Source organism: Crocodylus siamensis, chromosome 12 (assembly GCF_052110815.1).
Source record: "Crocodylus siamensis isolate JL-2025a chromosome 12, ASM5211081v1, whole genome shotgun sequence".
In the NCBI taxonomy this organism is placed as follows: domain Eukaryota; kingdom Metazoa; phylum Chordata; order Crocodylia; family Crocodylidae; genus Crocodylus; species Crocodylus siamensis.
In genome coordinates, this window is record NC_143406.1 from 18,968,365 (window position 1) to 18,985,075 (window position 16,711).

The window sequence follows — 16,711 nt, forward strand, 5'->3', positions numbered from 1 at the left end:
GGAGAGGGCTGTGAAGATGCCTCCTTGACCCCAGCCTCCTCCAGGGGGCTCAAATGCCTCCTCTGCCCTGTTTTCTACAGGGAGCTCAGATGCTTCCCTTAGCTTGCTTTCTGCGGGGAGCTGGAAGGCTTCCCCTGCTCTGCCTCCTGGAGGGGGTTCAGAAGTTCCCTTGTGTGGTGTGAGGGAGCCACACAGGCTGTGCCGCTCCTCTTGTATGCTGGAGCCTCAGCAGCTCTAGTGTGCTGCCCACTAGCGCTCTCTCTCTCCGGCTCCCTCCCCGCCCTGGTTCTGGCGCAGCTTTTAAACTTTCCCATGGCGGCCTATGTGGCTGCCGCAATTGGTCCGACTGTTCCCTGCGCAGGAAACAACTGATTAAACAGCCGGTGTAACGCCGGCTCATGCAGCTGCAGCTACAGTCCTGGCTCCTGTGCTGGCAGCCTGGCAGGGGGTAAGTCACCCCTGCCGGTGGTCTGTTTCAGGGGTTTGGGGCCCCTGGGGGGTACCCTCTCCCCTTCAGGAGCCTGTGGTGGCACCTCGCTGCCACAGCTCGTAATCTATCATTTATTAATAGTGACAAGGAAATTGCAGAAATGATAGAAAATCCAAGATTGATGATCCATTATGGAAATTATTTTGCCCCTCTTCCAAAACAACTTGTAATCCCTTCAGTTAAATACAGACAGTCAAAAAACCCGAGGCTGAATTGATTCAATCTTTGGAGGTTAGTCTAAGCTGTGCAGATTGAACCAATAAGCAAGTGAAGAGACATTCAATTTGATTCTCGAAATTCAGCCACATGCCTGCAGTGGTTCAGGCCAGAAGCCAGGGAGTGCTAGAGCATGCGTCCTTGCTCAGCTGGAGCAGACAGCTTGGGCTAAAGCTAGCCCACCTACCTTGTGAGGGGGGGGTGTGTGACAAAGGGTCTGACTCATGGTCAGTCACCATACTGGCCACCCCTCTGTCTAGGGCAGTCTCCCCTGCCTTACCTGCCACAACTTGTTGGGATAAACCTGATGTAATAAGTGGGAGGCTGCCCATTTTAATGCCCTGATGCCAAGGGGTTTACATGCCACTCCAACCTTCCCTTACTGTGCCCCATGCCCTGCAGATGACATCCACAGTGCCTCACCATGACCTGTTCTCCAGGGTCTCACCTGGTCTCACTCTCCCCTGGAGTTTGCCATCACTGTGTTGCCACACTATGCACCAAACTACCCATTATGACTTCCCTGGCCCCTTATGGGCCGCTCTCAGCCTTCGGCTCTGCTTTCCCAGGTATCCTCAGTTGTGCACTGCATGGTCTCAGTGATTGAGTAATCAGTCTAAACCTATAACTGTACAGAAGTTCCATGCACACACACCAATCTAAAAGTTGCAGAACCTGGTTTAAGATAAACCTGGATCTATGTAGTTAGTATCAAACTTAAATGATTTAGGTCAAACTGGTGCATGGAATTTCTGTACACTTTTCCTGCACAGCCTGGGGCTAGGAAAACTCAGCCACTGGCCGCAGCCTCAGGGCTGCTCTCCCTACTCCCCACACCAGTCTATTTTTTGTCTCCCCCCTTGACTAGCTAACCCTCTCAACCTCCCACCTGCAAGCTTTTATCAGTGTTTGCTGCTGCCAGAGCCCCAGTGGGGGAAGGGACAGGAGGGATGGGGGTGTAGGTTTGCTGGGGGGAGGGGCCTACCCCTCATGGGTTATGCCTGCCCCCACTATCCCACCTTCTGGTCATGCCTGCTCCCCTAACCCACCTGTAGCAGGGCACTGAGGTGCCTGCTACTTGTGAACTAGTAATGAAGAGGTACAGGTACAGGTTGCTATGGCAACCGGTGGGAGTCAGCTGACTGGAAGGGGCAGGGTTTGGCTCCTATGTAACTCCCAGGCTGAGGCCAGGCAGGCAGTTCCCTGCCAGCGGCCATGGGGGAAGGAGCTCTCCCAGAGCAAGCAGAGGGGAGAGGCCAAACTGCAGGTACAGCTCCGAGACTGGGGGAAGGACAGAGCACCCCTGATGTGGCAAGAATAATGTTATAGCTGAGCAGCTTGAATTTGTTACAGCCCAGGGGCTTGTTTTATTTCTTGTTGTATAAAATACCGGAGGTTTGGGAGAGGCTATTAGGGGTTGGAGGAGGCCTCATAGGGGCCCTTTAGCAGTGTGGGAACCCCAGCCCCAGAGAAGGGGCAGCAAGTAGCCCCGGAGAGGGGGTGCAAACCCCAGCTCCAGCGAGGCGCGATCTTAAAAGCCAGGAAGTTCTGGTACGCCTGTGGTGCAGCTTTATTTTTGTATTTTTTTGTGGCCTGGGAGGCTGCAGGCTCAGGGTCATCCCCTGGTTTTGGGCCTGTGGCCCTCCGGCTGTGGGGTTGGTGCCCGGGCCTCTGGACCAGGCTCCGGATTGGAGCAGGAAAAGGCCTTAAGACCATGGAAAAGCCTAGAGCCTCGGTGTCAAACCCTGTTTAGTGGGTTTAGATGGGGAGGCCTAGCTAGAAAAAATCAGGGGTCAGTTCCACATACGGAAAGCCCCCAACATACCCAATACAATAGGCAGGCTCCCGCTTGCAAGAACATCATCCTAATTTCCATCAAGTCATGGCAGACGAGTGTAGGGTGGGACATAAGAACCCCAAAGAAGGATCCAAGGGCACCCCAAGCAAGGCGCGGAGGACTAGGAAGATGGCGTTGGGAAGGGTGACCTGTGGGTTGTGCCTTTTCCCCCCAACCCTTGTAGGTCATGCCTGCCTCTTCTACTCTACCCACAGGATGTGCTTTCCCTCCCAACACCACCCACAGGTCACATCTGATCCCCCCACCCCTCACAGGTCATGCCTGACCAAGCCCCACTGGTTGCGCCTCCCCAAAGGCAGATTAAGAGTTTTTGGCAAGCGAAACTCGGTGGCATTTGAACCCCAACCCTCACACCCAGCTCAGCATTTATCAGACCAGTTCTAATCTGGATTTACAAAGGCATCTCGGGCCGTACATTCCCCGGTCCCACTATGGGAGGCCTATGTAAACTTAATTGGCTAAAACTTGGTTGCCAGGTTAGGGAATGCTGAGGCAATAGACCGAGTCAGAGGGGGTATGGGCAACATTTAAACAATGGTACAGGGTTCATCACAGCGTCCAGCCTGTTGGAGCCCTGTCCACAAGTGTTGTCATACTTTTCCCGAGATGATTGGTGGAAGTCCTCTCCACAACAGGTTATGAACACTCCAATAATTGCCTTAAGTCTGTTAAAAGACTATAGTAAGATCTGAAAAAGTCATGCCAAGCTGAGGCTTGTTCACAGCAAGTAAAAATCCAAAACCCTGATGCTGCAATCTATTGTTTCTGAAGACACCAAGAGATATCCCATCAAGTATATCTGCTGTCCATAGGAATGTCAAGCTGGCGCCCAAGTAGCTGTTTCCTGAGTATCAATCAAGTTCTTGAGATGTTCCAATCAGATAACCCCTTGTCAATAGAAAGGACAATTTGATTTACACTATTGAGAATGCTTGAAAGAAGCTGAACTGGGGGTATAAAAATCTGTAAAAGAAGCAGCAGTGTGTGTGCTGACACCACTCGCTTTCTTCTGGAGAGGCTGCAGGAGGAAGATCATCTCCCTTCAAGGATCGTGCTAAAAACTTTGACCTGTCAGCTCTGCAACCTGAGTGCCTTGGACTGGTGAGATCCCAGCTCTCTCTCTCTTTTCTCTTCTCTCTCTCTAAGCACAGATTTCTGAACTTGAACTTTATTAGTTAAGCTTGAGCTAAGTTTCCCCAAATACTTAGTGAAACCAGGGTATACTGTGACTGTTTGTGTTTGTTTTTCCTTTGCACGTCTATCACTACTAGTGTCAATATATATTTAATCTACTTAGCAATAAATAACTTTTATAGTCAAACTGGTGGTAATTCGGTATATTTTTCCTTCTTTACTTCTCCTTCCCCACTTGCTCTGCAGCAACGCCCCTCTTACCTAAGCTAACGATCCCTGTGAAGCCCAGAAATACTGTGGGGTCTGCTCATCAAGAGGCTAAAAGATTAGGACGTGCTGAGTTTGAAACACATAAGGGGATCAGCTTGTACAGGCCGATTGACCCAGGTTGGCTCAGACGTGCCCTAATGAACTGAATGCTGGCCCATGAGGGTGTCATCTGGACGCCCGGCCGGATTCAGAGGTATTCTGTTTAACTGTGTTCTTGTGTCTGACTGTAGTTACTCTTGCTCTGATGAACTGATTCTTGGTATATGAGGGTGTCAGCCTGTCCATGCTGATCAACCCGGCCAGGTCAGGTGTGTCACGTTAATCTGTGTGTGTTTGTGTGTATGACTGATTTAGGGACTGGAGGAACCCAGCCCCACTGAACTGAGTCCTTCAAGATGGCTCCACTGGGGGTGAGGGCTTGCAGGGGGAGAGATACAGCTCTGTATAGAAACACAAGTAACACAAGCAGCACATTCATTGAATTACCAAGACCCTAGTCCTAATAAATGAGCACACCCCAAAGTAGCGGGCAAATCTGGTAACACTCCCACCTCCTTGCTCCTACTGGCAGCAGAAGACTAATGGCTGCCCAGAAAGAGGACATGTCTGTGTTTGGGGGGCAGGGGAACTTGCAGCTCTAGCTCTCCCTCTACCCCCTGTAGACCCTCTCCCACCCCTGCCAGAAGATCTGGTATCTGCCTTTCCAACATGCCTATTAACCTTTCTTGTACTGGAAAATTTGTGTGTGTGTGCACGTGCGCGTGTGTGTACAGCTGTAATATCTCTTCTTCTGTGTCTTTCTTCTTCTTCTTTGTTGTGTTTACTGTAATGTGTGTAACTAAAATAATATCTCCTCTTCTCTGATATATGACTGTCTGACTTCTTCTGTGTTGTGTTTAATAACATCTCTTCTTCTACGATGTATGTATCTGATTTCTTCTGTGTGGTGTTTAGTTGGTGTGTGTGTAACTAAAAAAATATTTCTTCTTCTATGGTGTATGGCTCTGTCTGACTTCTTCTGTGTTGTGTGTACTGTATGTGTGTGTGTAATTAAAATAATATCTCGTCTTCTTCTATGATGTATGTGTTTGACTTCTGTGTTGTGTTTAGTCTGTAAATGTACGTAACTATATAATATCTCTTCTTCTCTGTATATGTGTGAGAGTGTGTGTAATGTATGCACTTTCCTGCACAGTGATGGATCACACTGCCAGGGAAAACACAGCTTTCTTTTTAAAAGTGTGTGTGTGTGTGTCGGGGGGGGGGGAGGGCAGAAACAAAGCAAGAACAAATAAAAAGTTTTTTGGGGAAGAATAAGTTGAAAGAAATGGTTGGATAGGGATAAGTAGAGGGATTCTAGTTAGTAAGCTGTATCCAATTCTTTCCAAGAAGAGAAAGTACAAGGAGACTGATGAGGTAGGAATCCAAGCCAGTCCAGTACCTTTCAGAAGCTGTTGCTCAGGCAGAAACAGCTCACAAAAGGGACAGATAGGCTGCAGACAGAGGCTTATATGCTGTTTCTACATCCCTCCCCCCAGAGCACTGTGATTAGAAGGGGACTCAGGGAAAGATCACAGTCACTGACCAGCTACAGATGTCAGTCTTTCCCGCTCTGCTCCGAATCGATTCAGAGGGGTATTTTTTCCTCCTAATTCAATTCAGATTTGGTGATTCAGCCTCCGAATCAGGCTGAATTTTCTCTGAATTGAATTGGTGACGGAAGCTTTGCATACCCCTAATAAGCAGGTACTGTAATGTGGCACACATGCTGTGTGCTGTACACCTAAGAGCAGCTTGGTGCATGTTTGGTTGCACACAGCAGCCATAATACTCCGCCTGAATCCTGCACCACAGTTATTTAAGTTGTAATGCATGAAGCTAAGTTCCCCTCCCCAGTGCTGTGTTGAAAGGCTTTACTGTGTGCAGCACAAGCAGCTGAGGCTGGACCTCTGACAACAGGTCCTGAACCTCTTTGCAGATGTTTTATTTCGCTGATCATGGTCGCTGGGATTCAGGTTTGTATCCAGTTGCAGCTGCCTGAACATGGCTACTTTGTAGTGTTGCTCCCGCCCTGTTTAAGGAAACTCCCTCTGAGTGATCCCTGCTGAGATGGTGCACAATGCTCGGGCTTTATTTTTCCCACATGAAGCATGATGAATTGGCCCTTGCTCCCCTTGTTCATTCAGCATCTGAGGATTAACAACCAGAACTTTCATATGTTTCAACATGAAGGAGTGCAAGTCTGGCATGACTTGTGCCTGGAAACATTACACAGCAGCAGCATGTGGGATGCAGGGTCCATGTTACCAAGCATCTGCTGGAGGGTAGAGACCAGGGCCCAGTCTCCAGACTTTGAACAAAGCCATTTTGGTCTTGTGGAAATGAGACTTGTTCCACCCAAAGTTTTGTGGAGTTGGCTTCAAAACCGTAATTCATTTTTTATAAGTGCAATGGATGCCATGTGTAGAAGGAGTGAGTAAGGAGGGAAGCCTGATCACAGTAAAGAAAGGAATGCCCCCACTTTGTCCAAGCATCCCATAGTCTGCTTTTACTCAGGCTAGTCATGGTCAGATCTGAAAGCAGCAGTGATGTTCAGGAGTATTACAGATAACTGAGGAAAACATCTTGCCTTACAGCTTAATGTCTCCAGAGTATAAGAGAGGGCCATATTTAAGGATTTTCCTTACAGTGCTATTATGTCTTATCACATGCTTCATGGAATGATTGCTTTTTTTTTGTTTTTTACTGAAACACATTTCTGTAGCAGGCTCATCACTGCAGTGCCTAGGCATAAGAGTTTAGAGCGCCCTCTTCAATACTGTTTCTTCAGATAGCACGGTTAGGGACTGGGCACCCTGTCCACATTAACAGGATTAAGGGAATAATGTTTGTCTGACATTAAGAATTGTGTGAATCTGTTGACCAAATTGACCCTCCCTCCCTCCCTGTCTTTCTCAGATTTGGGCACAGGCTGTTAGCAGAGAGGGCTGCTGTTGATGGCTGGTTTTTCTCCCCATTTTTGATTCTGTGGAGGGTGCTGGATTTCCTCCCATTTGCACTGGTGGGGTTGCATTTCTAACATGTGACTACAGAGTCTGGAGCCATGGCAAGGCATGTTGTGAGTTGTATAAGTTCAAATAAGTAAACTCTTCAGTCTATCTCTGGTCTATCTCTGGTCTGTTCCTTAGCAGTGGTTCTTGGTACGTTCTACGGTGTGATAATGGTGCCTTGGCCCCAGCAGGTGGCACCCAGCAACCTCCAGAACCAGCCCTGAGCTTGCAGAAGCCCCACTCTTGCCTCAGTTGCTGCAGGTTTTGAATTCTGGAAACAAGAGGCCACAAACAAGCTCCCAGCTCAGACACTTTGAACACTGGTTGAGTCAAATAGGATTATAGAGCTCTTAATCTGAAATAAACATGCCCACACAGTTGCTCAGATACAGGTGAAATCACGTGTCCACAGGAAGCAGCTCATCAGACAAAGTGCCTGTAGCTTTAGCCAGTGCCTGAAACTGCAGAAAGATGGAAAGCCCTGTCTCCTTCACCCTACCCATGTTCCTCCCTCACTTCTTAGAGAATCCGGCAAGGTCCTGCTCCTCCTTTTTCCTAGTGCTTTCCTGACAGACTTGCAGTGGTGTGGGGGAACCTTTTTCACAGGAGTTGCCTCCCTGGATCCAGCTCAGAGCCCTATCTCTGATAGCAGCCAGGACCAAGTACTTCAGAGGACAGTAATATATTGGCTCTTCTGACCTTGCAGCCTATGAATCTCTGAGCCATTATCTCACTCTGTGCTCTGCCAAGAACGGGGCAAGCTTACAGTTCTGTTATAGCTATTGGTCCTGTATTCACGTAAGGAAGCACAAGTATCTGGTAATGTCTGTAAGATTCATAGATGCTAGAGTTGGAAGGGACCTCAACAGATCATCGAGTCTGACCCCCTGCCTAGGCAGGAAAGGGTGCTGGGGTCAGATGACCCCAGCCAGATATCTATCCAGCCTTCTCTTAAAGACCCCCAGGTAGGGGAGAGCACCACCTCCCTTGGAAGCCTATTCCAATTTTTGGCCACCCTTATTGTGAAGAAATTTTTCTTGATATATAGCCTAAATCTACTCTCTGTCAGTTTGTGACCATTGTTCCTTGTTACCCCAAGAGGTGCCCTGGTGAACAGAGCATCTCTGATCCCTTGCTATGTTTCCCTGATGTATTTGTAGGTGGCCACAAGATCACCTCTCAGCCTTCTCTTGCAGAGGCTGAAGAGGCCCAGGTCCCTCAGTCTCTCATAGGGCTGGTCCTGTAAGCCTCTAACCATATGAGTGACCCTCCTCTGGATCCTCTCAAGTCTATCAACATCCTTCTTGAAGTATGGCGCCCAAAACAGGATGCGGTACTCAAACTGCAGTCTGACCAATGCCGCACAGAGGGGAAGTATCACCTCCTTGGATCTATTTGTCATGCATCTGATGAAGATGTCTGAAGCCAAGAGTTGAGGGTAGTGTTGCACTTCAGATGTGGCAGGGTGAACAGTTCTGTTTATATCACAAAGGACAATACTCCATAGTCTATGTCCTTCGTTCCTAAGCCAGGGGTCATGACCCCAAGTGGGGTCATGGCTTGGTCTCCTCATTGAAATCACAAGCCTTGTGGAAATCCAATTATAGTGTTTGGCTCAATCCAAGAATGGAGGAGCAGAGTCCCTGCAACAGATGATGGGGCAGTAGACACAGGTTCAGTGCCTGATAAGGCCCTGCTTCTTGTGGTGGGGTCAGCCAGGGGTGACTGGTGCCAGTGTCCTGGACTGCATGGCTATTTTTGCACTGACCTCCTTTCCTTTTACTAGCAGCTGGTACCCTTGGTTATGGGTTTCCCCACCTACCCATCACACTTCCCTACTTCAGCGTGATGTTCAAGTGTTGGCTGCACTCACCACAAATGTTTCAGACCAGCTTTCCTTTGAAGAGCTAGGCTAGATGCCACTCTCCACAGCCTGTCTCAAGCTCCATGGTCCACCTTGGCATGATGTGGTTCTGTAAGGTACCAGGGTGAGCACAGAGTGTTGGCCTTATGCTGTATACCTGTGAACAGCCCTCTGCCAATCCTATACCATAGCTCTGTCATGTACTAGTGTACCCCCCTGACCTGGTTGTGATCTTGTTAAAATTGTAGGCAGTCACCTCCTTATTTCATAACGTGTCCATATGTGGACTTTGCAGCCTCCAGTTACCTGCACGTAAGAGCTGTAAAGCTGGGTAGCAGAGCTAAATAGCAGCTTTAAAGGGGAGCATGGGAGATAGATCAGGAATTCAGTGACTGTTGTGGGCAGGGAATGAAAGATAACACTGGCTTGTTTGATCTTCCCTGCAATGTCCTTTCCCCTAATCTCTCTTCCAGCCTAGTTGCCCTGCTATTACTTGGGGTGCTGAGTACAGTTCTAAGGGAGGACTTGAAGGCAGTCAGTGCACTACCAGGAGCAGGGTTTGCACAAGAATGGAGGCTGGAAATAGGCCTATATTTGGAGCTGCTTCCTAAGAATTCTCTGTTACCAGTGATGGAGGATCTCACACACAACTTTTGGGCTCAACTGTCATGATGATTCTGCTGGAGCCTAACTTGGGGTTCAAATTTGGCATTTCTCTCATTCTCTTGGGCTGAGGCAAGGGTTTCTCTGTCTGCCTGTCGGGTATCCAAAATAGACTGTGCTCTGCTTCTAGCATTATTCCTCACCTTTATGTCAGAGCTCCCTGAGCACTGGCTGGCTGTTTTGTCTGCTTCTTGTACTTTTGAGTTTGTTTGTTTGTTTGGGGGGTTTTTGCATTCTTTGACTCCCAGAGAGGTTCTGCCTTCTGATTGGGAGCACTTGTTCTTTCCTGTCTTGTTGAGAAGATGCTGTTTTCAGCCTGCGTAGAAACATGAAGCAGCATTCCCTGGCAGGGGCATTTGCTACATCGGTACAACAAGGAAGCAAGTTGGCATCTGGCAGTTCCTCAAGCTTTGTGATAAGGTATAAAATGAAAGTAAATAAATGAATAAAGGCCTTGTAGGACCCAAACTTTTCTTAATCAGGAAGAGTGTGTAATCAGGTAAGCTTCCCCTTGGCAGTGATTGCCATACTAGCCAAACACTCCGTCATAGAATAAAAATTATGCTCTGCCTTTAAATAATCAATCCAAGTATATTGAGATGGACACAGTGTCTCCGTAACTCCCGACCAAAGCTTTTATCTTCCTGTGAAAATTGCTGCGTTCATGTGATATTCCAGCCTCATGAAGAAATGACTGCAGCAAACTGAGATCACCTGCATGTCTTTGTACATCGCATTAAATATACATATTTAGGTACATCTGAAAGTGCTGTGTGTGCCCTGGACTCTTCCTTTCTTGGTCAGAAGTGCTTATAAACCAGTGTGCAGCACTCAGAGCTGTAAGTGGCAATCCTAGTCTCAGGCTTTAGGGAATGTGTATGATATAGGTTAGGGGAATGCAGCCTCAGTTCTAGTATTTCCTACCTTTTAAGAACAGAGCCAGGCAAGAGGGGACATTCTTCCCATGGAGAATGAAACTGCTTGTGGACTGCCCATTTGTTTGTTTTTAATAAAATAGTGGTGACTCGTCAGCTTCGTACCAGTGGTATTGTGGAGAAGGCAGGGTCGTGACCATTCCATGCATTACCTCTGCCCCAAGTGACACTTTATAAAAATGCAGAACGGATGTGAAGTAAAAGAACTGGGGTAAGCATCTTCCCCCATGACTGCATAGTTTAACTCAGTGAATTAGACCACCCTCTTCCTTAATGGTTTTGTGTGTTTGGTTTAAACCTTTTTTGAGTTGCCTGAGTATTTTCTGTCCTGGCAGACAGATCCTATCTATCCTATCTTGTTCAGGAACAAGAAAATCCATGGCACAACCCATGTTGAGAGGTGGATTGCAGCACTGAAGTTAGCATCTGTGCACATTCATCTTCTGTCCATGGTAAGGAAGAGAAAGAAATCTAGTGACCATTAGGAGGCCTCCTATATTAGGAGTGGCTCTTGTCCAAACTCTTGAGATGCTACAGGACTGCACTGTATTTGCTCTCTCATATCAGTGGTGGAGGGATAACAACCTGATTGTTCTGAAACAGCCCTAGCCATCCAAAGCTCTTCAGCATCAGCAGCAAAAGCAGGCTGGAAATGCATAAGGTGGAACCCAGAAACTTGAGCAGAGGGGGAAAAAGCATGCCAGGAAAGGATATCTCTGGGAAAATGCTTAAGACCGCAAGCTTCGCACAGCCCTACCCAGCCGGGCAGGGCTTGGGGCCTGAGGCCTCAGTGGGGAGCAGGATGGGGATGTGGGTGGCTTGTCTGGGGGAGGGTGAGGGCTGCTGTGCTCCGTATAGGTGAGGAGATCCCCGTGCAGATCTCTGATCCCCGTCATGCCAGGTTGCAGGACAGGGAAGCAGCACGGAGTGGCGAGCACGTCTAGTGGTCCCTAATGCGCAACTTGGCTCTACAGGGAACAGGAACCAGTACTGCCCTGCCACATGACCTGGATCCACAGAGAGCAGAGATCCATGCCGGGGCCTCCTCACTGCTGCTGTCCGCCCTGTGCAGCTCTGGATCCCTGCTCCCTGAAGAGCTAGGTCATGCAGCAGGGACCAGCACTGCTCTGCCAAGCAACCTGGTTCCTCAGGGAGCAGAGATTTGTGCTGGGGTCTCCTCAGGGCCACTGCCCACTCCGTGCAGCCCTGCGTCACTGGGGCAGTGTGGAGCAGGCAGCGGCAGCAAGGAGAGCCCCGCAGCTCTGAAACTCCGAAATTTTCCGAAACATTTCAGATGCCTGTTTCATTTCAGAGATGTTTCTGAGCTTTCCATTTCAATTCAGATTCAGTGTTTCAGGCACTGAAATGACCCAAAACACCTCTGAAATGAAATGGCTGCTGAAATTGCACACAGCCCTAACACTTACAGTTGCTACTCTTCAGTCTGGGGACAGCAAAGGCTCTGCATAGCTGAACTGTGTTCAGAGTGCTACAGATATTCTGGATGTGCACAGGTGCATGTATGTTTAGGTGAGCTGTTGCATACATCTAATAGTTTTTAATCAGTGAGCTGAGGCCTAGAAGATTGTTACATGTGTAACCCTTCTGCTGAGCACCTGTCAGCAGCAACAAGGGCTGGGTTCAATTTTGGGGATACTAAATTTATTTAGTGCCTGGAAAACACTAAATAGATTACTAGTGTAACCTGGGTACACTCAAAGGTGTGCCCTATTTTCAATTGGATGGAATAGGTAGGCAGGAAGGGGGTGCTGTGAGAAGGATGCCAGAATTTCGAGCGGATCCCTCTTTCCACTATAGAGTTAGCCCAAGTCAAAGTTTTTAACTATATACAATGTATTGAGTTACCAACATATATATATAAAACTCTTTAAGATAGATATAATTACAGGTATAAATACAAATATACATATAAAGGTCTGTTAGCTGGAGGAAGTTGGCCCTAGGGAGGTCATTTCGGGTAAGTACCTGTGCCTCAGACCCAGAAGAGGGGTGGATCCCAGGACAGTCAATCCAGCAAGTTTATACCACAAGTGGGTTAGCTAATAAAGACATCCCTACAGAGCCCATTACATAGAATTAATACACCCAACTATTTATAACATCAACAATAACAACAGATACCGAATAGGAAACATAACTGTTGCAAAAGATTGCGGTTTGTTTCTTGGAGGCTCGCAAAGAATCTCAGACACACAGTCATTTAGCAGCACAAAAGGTGTATTTGCAAGTAGGGTCAGAGCAGAGTCAAAAGCTCAGATTACGCTGAATCCACCAAGGAATTTTTGCAGGCTGTATTTATCTTTTTCCTCCTGGGCACGTGTGCAGAAACAGGAACTCTTACAGCTCACTTCCATTTCATACAAGCATACATGTGGTTACATCACTACATCCATCAAATGTACATTATAATTAACTACTTAAGTATGCAGGGCAGAGAGGTAAATATGCATCAGCTAATTGAGCATGCTCAGAGACTATTATAGGTCACCAAGAGTTTAACCCCACCCCCCTTTCAAGGACACAGTCAGTTGAATTCCAGCTTCTGTAATCTGCATGAGAAAGGCTAGGGAGAAGCTGGGGGAGAGTCTGCGATTTAGTATGAGAAGAGCTGTGGCAAGGCTGGGCAAGGAGAAAAGTCCTTGGCAGTGTTTCTTCCTTATCAGGTGCAAGATGCAAGCTGTGCATTTCTAACAATACTCCATTTCTAACATAACTATACCAGATATTAGATGCACCCTATGTGAGTTCCAACAACTTGGTCTCTCAAACGGGATAGGGTCTTCTCCCTCTAGGCCCACTCCCCCCAGGGTCCCTTGCCTGGGGGCGCCTCCCCAGCAGGACCAGGGTTCCCAGTAACTCATGGTCCTTCCTCTGGGGCTGTTGATCTGGCCTCTGGGTCCCCACACCGTCTCAGGCCTCCTGGAGCCATCGGCCTTGAGTTGAGGGTTCTTCCCTCTGGGCCCTGTGCCCTGCATTGGGCACCCAGGGAGCTCCTATGGGAGCTGAGCCCACAGTAGCTCTGGTTCCCCAGCCTCATGCCAGAGGTCTTTCCCCTTTCTGGGCCCTGGGCACCTGGGCTCTTTTAGTTAAATGCTGAGCCACACTGTGGGGCTCTGGTTATCCGGCCTAGAGCTGGGGCTAACTTGAGAAGCCTTGAGCTGCTCTCAGGGTCAGCTCTCCATATGCCAATCTGCACACCATGCAGGGCTCAAGCAGCCTCAAGCTGCTCCCAGGGCCAGCTCTCTGTGTGCTGATCTGCACACAGACTGCCCAGCTGCTTGCTGGGTTCACAGGCTTAAGTTGCCTTGAGCTGCTCCTAAAACTTGATCCCCATGTGCCGATTTACATACCGCTGAAGCTTAAGTAGGGTCCCGAGGATGGTCGTCTCCAGAACTCCTCTCTCCTCATCATGCCTCATTGTCTCTCCCCAGCCTGCTGAGCACGGTCCCCTTTTATACTCTTCCGGTGCTCCGCCCCTGAAGTTCTCCGACCTGGCGGTGCAGTTCTGATTCAGGTACAGCTGCTCCTTGCCCCGTCTCTTCAGAAAAGGGTGGGGCGTTTGTTCCCTTGTGCTGCCTCTGGATTGAAGGGTGGGCTCCACCAATCAAACAGCAGACCTTGATCCTGGGACTCAACCCAAGCTCCAAAAAGGTAGGCCTGCTACAACTAGGGTGTCCAATAAAACCAACAATTCTTTTTCTCACAAAGCTGTGTAAACACAAAAGGCAGATTTATTACAAAGCATAAAGAAAAAACAAAAGTAATCACTAACTGTATTTTTAAAACACTACAAACTACAAAACAAACTCTATAGATGGTGCTCTTTATTGGGGGGGGGGGTCTTTACCCATGCCCAGGTAGTCTGGGACTCGAGACTCCCCAAAGGGTAGCTCTGGGCGCCAGCACCCCTATACCTGCCCTTCAGCAATGGGCTGGAAAAGGGGGCCCACACCAGAGAGTCCAATGAGCTGCTTCATGGGTCCACTGGGCCACAACAAGCTGCTAGAGAGCATAGGTCCTTCTATATTGCAAAGGACCCCTTGTTGCTCTCTGCGAAACTGTAGTGCTGATCCTCACTTCCACATGGTGGATTTGAGGGGTGAACAGCAGTTTTTATCAGCGTATCACACCCCAAAGTTTTTAGTCCTAATCCCAGCTCTGCTGGGGCAGGAAACTCCAAGAGAACTTGGAAAAAAGCCAGCCAAACAGGAAAAGGGCATGACCAGCAACCAGTGCTAAATATGCTACATTGGTCAGGGCACAGAGCCACAAAATCAACATGTGCCAGGCCCAAACGTGCTGAACCCAGACATACAACAAAAAAATGTACAGCAGAGCTCTGCAATACAGCTGTGTTGAGACACAAGTGCAGTAAAACAATAAAAAGGGGACTCCGGCCTGTCTTGCACTCAGGCTCGAATACACAACAAAAGATCACCAGGCCTACTTGGCCTGGACATATAGTCTCAGCCACACTGCTAGGCTGAGACCTAACAGCTAGGAAATAGCAAAAGGGTGCCCATGCTTATTTTGGCTGGGGCTTGAACTAGGACTAGCACCCAACCACAGTACTTGGTTCAGGCATAAACTGCAAAAGGGACAAAAGAAGGCCCAGGCCTATTTCACTGGGCCTGGACTGGGCAGCAAAAAGCTGACCAGGCTTATACAGCACTGAGACCTGAATAAGCCACAAGAAGTGCCAAGGTTTCACCCTAGCCCAAGTCTTCCAGCCAACATATAGCTGGGATTCAACCCCACACTGGTGGGCTGTAAAACAGCAAAATGGGCCCAGGCTTATGGCTGCAGCCTGGACATACAGTCTCAGCTATACCATCGTGCAGACACTATAATCCCTGACACAGTGACTACCAGGACCAGAGCTGCCTCCAGCAGGGTGCAGGGCCTGGGGCCAATCAGCCCATGTGGGGCCCCACCCCTGCTGCAATCCCACGGGCCCCAGACCCAAAGAAGCTGCCACTGCCATTGTCAGCAGCGGCAGAGGTGGGGTAGCGAGTGGCTCGACACGGAGCCACCACTCCACCCAGCTCTGTGCCACTGCTGCTCCGCCCGGCTCCATGGGATCCCTCCAAAGCACGGGGTCTGGGGCAGTTACCCCAATTTGTCCCCCTAGGGATGGCCCTGGTCAGGATCCTGTTCCTGGTCAGTCTCCATTAGGGAATGATACTCTCATGGCATCATCCCATTCAAGGCCTGCAGAGCCAGTAGCTGTCAGGACCCTGTTCCTGGGCAGCCTGCATTAGGGAAAGTTACACTCATGGCATCCTCCCAATCAGGGCCAGACCACTATTTTTTGGGGCCCCCTGCAGGATATAGTTTTGGGGGCCCTGATCCACTGAAAAATCAAAATTGCGGTATACACTCATTGAAATAAAATACGTAGGGCCAGACTGTGCACATGAAGGCTGAGCTGCAGGGGGCTTGGGGTGGGGGCAACACATGCTGAGGACGCCTGGGTTCCCTCCGCGGCACCAGTAATAGGGCCAGGAGTGGAACCAGCAACTCTTCCCCGCTCAGCCAGGAAACGGCTCTCTGCCTGCATTGATCCCTTTAAACATGGCACAGGTGGCGGGGGTGGGGTGGGGGCAGCAAGCAGGGCACAGCACCTTGGTGGTGGGACCCCCTGTGGCTGCAAGTTCTGCAGGATAGGATGGGCCAACCCTGTTCCCACTTAAGGCCTGCATGGCCAAACCAGCCAGTGAGACACATAGCTGAGGTTCAGTGATGCAGTTATGCTGAACCCAAAAGAAGTTGCAACAGCAACTAAAACATGACAGGCTCTCAGCCCTGGCCCAGAGTGTACCAGCAAAACTACCAGGCTTCAACCTTAGCCAGTTTGCCACAGGGACTGATGCCGCCCAAAAACCCAGAAAACAAAAGGAGAAAGGAGTTGGAGAGAACAGAGGTCTCAATCCCTGAGAGACTTTATCTTCCTGCACCTGACGCTTTCCCTTCACATAGCTTCAGTCTGCCTCATCAGGAAAGAGCCCCCCATAAGAAGCAGCCCCCCCAGCTCCCAAATCACCATTCAGGGTCCAGCAGCCCCAGACCAGGTGGCCTCAACATTAAATAACTTTTCTGACCTCATCCAGGGCCCCAGCCAACAAGCAGCCTCATTGGAACACAGTTAATGCAGACCAGTGAATTCAAAGGTGGTCAGCAGTCCAGGATTGGGCCAGTCACTCAATTGTT